Genomic DNA, 4,141 nt, shown 5'->3' with positions numbered 1-4,141 from the left:
TGATGGACATCACTTCCCCTGGGCACACAACTATGAAGCATCTCCTGGCTTCCAAGACTGTTACCACAGGGTGTGAAGAGCAGAATGTGTTTGTGTTAACACAGAATTGGATTTATTCCTCTTTCCCTGCACAGGGAACAATCTGAATTTGGGAGTTTTGGATTTGAGTCTCTTGTTAAAGCTGAGAAAGACTTCAAAGACTCAACTGCTTCTTAATGGCTTTTTGTTTTTGTTTTTGTTTTTAATATTTATTTGGCTGTGCTGGATCTTAGTTGCGACACCTGGGATCTTCAACCCTCATGCAGTATATGGATCTAGTTCCCAGACCAGGGATTGAACCCAGGCCCCCTGCATTGGGAGCTTGGAGTTTCAGCCACTGGAGCACCAGGGAGGTCCCTAGGGCTTTCTAAACGAGGAAAGGCTCACAGAGCCTGCGGTCGAAGGCCCCCTTTATTCCTTCCACGGCCCAGTGCAGCGCAGCAACCAGACTCCTTATCTGACTTCCACCTGGAGGACTTATTTGCCTCCAGTTGCTAAGACCACCTTGAACATGAATTTTGCTTTTAGCTGCAACCTTTCAGAAGCACCTCAGGAGGCAGCGGGCGGCGGCGGCGCGGGGCTCTCTCGTGTTCGGCGTCGAGCCCCGGCTGCTGCCGCGGTCTCCAGAGCTGCTGCCTCAGCTACTGCCGCCGCTGCGGTCGTCCCTGACCGTCGCGGCTTCGGGGTGCTCCCCGCAGGGCTCCTGCTGGTGTCCCTGGAGCGTGGGAGGCTGCTGAGCGTGACCGGTGGTGTCCGGCAGGAGCTGCGTGTCTCACCCTGTGGCGGGGAGGGCGTCCATGGCTGCAGCCAGCAAGGGCAACAAGTCCAGAGTCCGGAGTATCCGCTTCGCAACAGGCCATGACGCAGAAAGCTTCCAGAGTCGTGTCCACTTTGATGAGAAGCTGCATGACTCTGTGGTCATGGCCACCCAGGAGAGCGACAGCAGCTTTCTGGTCAGGGTTGGACTCCTGAAGATCCTGCACAGGTATGAGATCACCTTCACCCTAGCCCCAGGGCACAGGCTGCGCAAGGACGTCCGAGACGCAGCTGTCCCCAGCCTGCACCTCCAGCTCCTCAGCGTCATGCCCACCCCAGAGGTTACAGCGTCAACTGTGAGTACTCCGCGCACAAGGAGGGCGTCCTCGGGAGGAGATGCTGCAGGCCTGTGAAGGTGGCGCCGACACCTGCGTGCGCGTGCCGGCGCGGGCGCGCGCCACGGACGGACACCGCGGCACCCCTGAGGCTAGACGGCGTCGAGTGCCGGGGTGCTGAGCTAGGATAGACTCAGCACAGTGACTGGCACGGCTTCGACGGAGGCCCTCGGCCCCACCTGCCTCGGGGCCCCTCAGCCTTAAACACAACCTCATCTCCCCAAAGGCTGCCTGACGGTGTGGCTTCCTCATCCTTCCCCAGGGTGGGTGGATGTGGAGGGTCCAAGGGCCTCTAAGCTAGAGCCTTGCCCACGCCTCTCGCCTCATTTGTGCCACCTCCCTGCCTCTCCAACATCCTCTTCTCCCACTTTCTCCTGTGTGCCTCAGTCTCCTGCTGGAAGAAATGGATTGAGCCCCCCAAGGAAGCTATCTGAGGAGGGCCACGGGAGGGCCTGGGGTGGGTCATACCCGCCCCTACCCCAAGCCATAAGGGCCTAGGAGAGGAGGGAGCTGGCTCTGTGGTGGAGCGGCCCCCGTTACTACTGCTGCTGTCTCGCTTTAATCACCTCTCCTGTCTCCTTTTTCCACTGCTGTCCATGGTGAGGAGAAGGGAGATGCAGTTCCCAGTCCCTACCCACTAGGTCTGTGTTGTTTTTAAATGACTGGTTGGGATAAAATCCTGAAGAAATAAAACTTCCGGGGGTGGGGGGGAGAAGCACCTCAAGAATAAACCACCAGAAGCTCCTCACACTTCCACAGGCACCCGAGGTTTTTATGGCTGTTCTTTGTTTTGTGATAGACCAGCTGGAACCGAGGAGAAGGAAATGGCAACCCACTCCAGTGTTCTTGCCTGGAGTATCCCAGGGACAGAGGAGCCTGGTGGGCTGCCGTCTATGGGGTCGCACAGAGTCGGACACGACTGAAATGACTCAGCAGCAGCAGCAGCTGGAACTGAAACATCCTTCTGTTTGTCTAATTTCCTACTGTACATACAGAATCTTCATCTTCAAAACATCTGTGTTTGGGGGAACAGGACCCGACTGAGAAAGCCCAGCATGTGCTTTTTTTAAAGTGAAATAGGGAAATAAGTAAATAACTGTGATGTCCAGGCAGCAGAAAGTCAGGACGTTGGACAACATCATGGTTCAGGGTTGAATTGCACGGAAGGGGCCTCAGTGGCAGCCTGGGGTTAGATAGACTGGCCTTGGTTTGTGATTTAGTGTGTGGGGATCACTTGGCTACTTGATCGATTTTGTTGAGGGAAGGTCATGGATGCAGGCAGGATGCAGCATGAGCTGAGGTTGTGTATCGTTGGGTGGGAACTCGGTCACTTCAGTCGTGTCTGCCTCTTTGCGACCCCATCGACTGCAGCCCTCCAGGCTCTTCTGTCCATGGGATTCTCCAGGCAAGAATACTAGAGTGGGTAGCCATTCCCTCCTCCAGGGGATCTTCCCCACCCAGGGACTGACCTTGCATCCCTTCTATCTCCTGCATTGGCAGGCAAGTTCTTTACCGCTAGCACCACCTGGGAGGCCCATGGTTGGGTAAAATCCTTTAATCGTCCAGTGAGGAAGGCACAGTCCGGCTCCTTCTCCTCCCACTGCCGCCTCTACTTAGAATGAGGAAAAGAGCACCAGAGGGAAGCGGACGGCACTGGCTCCCCCCAGCCCCACACTCCACTCACTCTGGCCCTTGTTGGCAACTGTGGGCAAGTCGGACGGCTCTCTGCCTGACCCCTGCCTCTCGGTCTGTGCAAGGGTGGGTAGCTTTCCCTAAAAGACGTGCCCAACTTGACTCCCTTGCTTCTCTGAGTGGGCTCCCCAGACAGTAGCATCAGCCTCACTGGGAGTTTGCAGGAAACACAGGATCTCACTACCACCCCAGACCTACGGCCCCGGACTCTGCGTTTTAACTGGAGGCCCAGGTGACTGCTGAGTACGCTGGGGTCTGAGATGCTTTTCTGTCCTCCCAAATCGCTGTGACTGCATCAGGCATCTCGCAAAGGATATCCCAAAACATGCCTGAAGAGACCATCTAGAGATGTCAGGGCTTGCGGGGCAGACCAGGGTGGGACGTGGGAGAAGACCTTTCATAATGTTTTCGTTGTTCAGCTGTTATAAGTCGTTCTAAGACCTCCGTGTTCTCAGAGATGTTTTCTGATAGTCATTTGTGCATCCTTTTGCTGCCAGTCACTTCTCCCTGACTGGAGGTGTGAGATGTTTTTCAAGCCCACTGCGAATGTCTGGTAAATTGCCTTCCCTACCGGGTGGCTTTTTTTCCCTGCTGGGTCTCACCAGGAGACACTGTGAAGAAAGCTTTGAAACACCACATATATTATTAAATATATGCAGTCACCCTTTCCAGTCAGCTGTTTCTGATGACAACTTAGGAATTAGTTTCTTCAGCAAGCATTAGATATAAGTCACTCCATTCTGGGGAGGGATGACACAGAAAGCTGAGGGCGTTTTTTAAAACCACATATGCCTGCGTGAGTTTGGCCAAAAGCAGCTTGTGTTCCAAGTGGGACAGAGAGGCCACTCAAGGGGCAGGCAGAGAAGGGGATCAGGGGAAAGAAGTGTGAATGGCTTGAGGATGTTTCAAGGGTACATGGGCAGAGGGAGTGGGGCTGACTGTCTGAAACATCTTCCTTAGAAATGTCCTTTGAGAGCATAAAAATTAGAACAAGAAACTATGGTGTTTACAGACTGCCCCAAACTCCTAGGATTTCAGCCTTTAGATTATGTCTCTATATACCTATTAACGAAACATGATCTTTTTGCTTTCTTTTTTGCAAAAAGCAAGTCTTTTCATCCAAAGGAGATCAAGGCCCTGCCTACAAGGCAGCGTGGAGAAGGAGTGTTGGTCAATGATCCAGGTAAGCCAAGGCCAACCTCCCACCCAGCTACCTCTTTACACAAACCATCATCACAGACTTCTCCAAAACTATCTGA

The 4,141-nt window shown here is 53.9% G+C and overlaps 1 pseudogene; it reads left to right on the top strand.

Moving 5' to 3' along the window:
* The first annotated feature begins 768 nt into the window (after positions 1-768).
* On the top strand, positions 769-1,486 carry LOC133043124 (adipose-secreted signaling protein-like; annotated as a pseudogene).
* Positions 1,487-4,141: the final 2,655 nt, after the last annotated feature.

The sequence above is a fragment of the Dama dama genome, chromosome 22, assembly GCF_033118175.1.
Source record: "Dama dama isolate Ldn47 chromosome 22, ASM3311817v1, whole genome shotgun sequence".
Lineage (NCBI taxonomy): Eukaryota > Metazoa > Chordata > Mammalia > Artiodactyla > Cervidae > Dama > Dama dama.
Note: the sequence above shows the minus strand (reverse complement) of the source record. Positions and strands in the feature narration are given on the sequence as shown.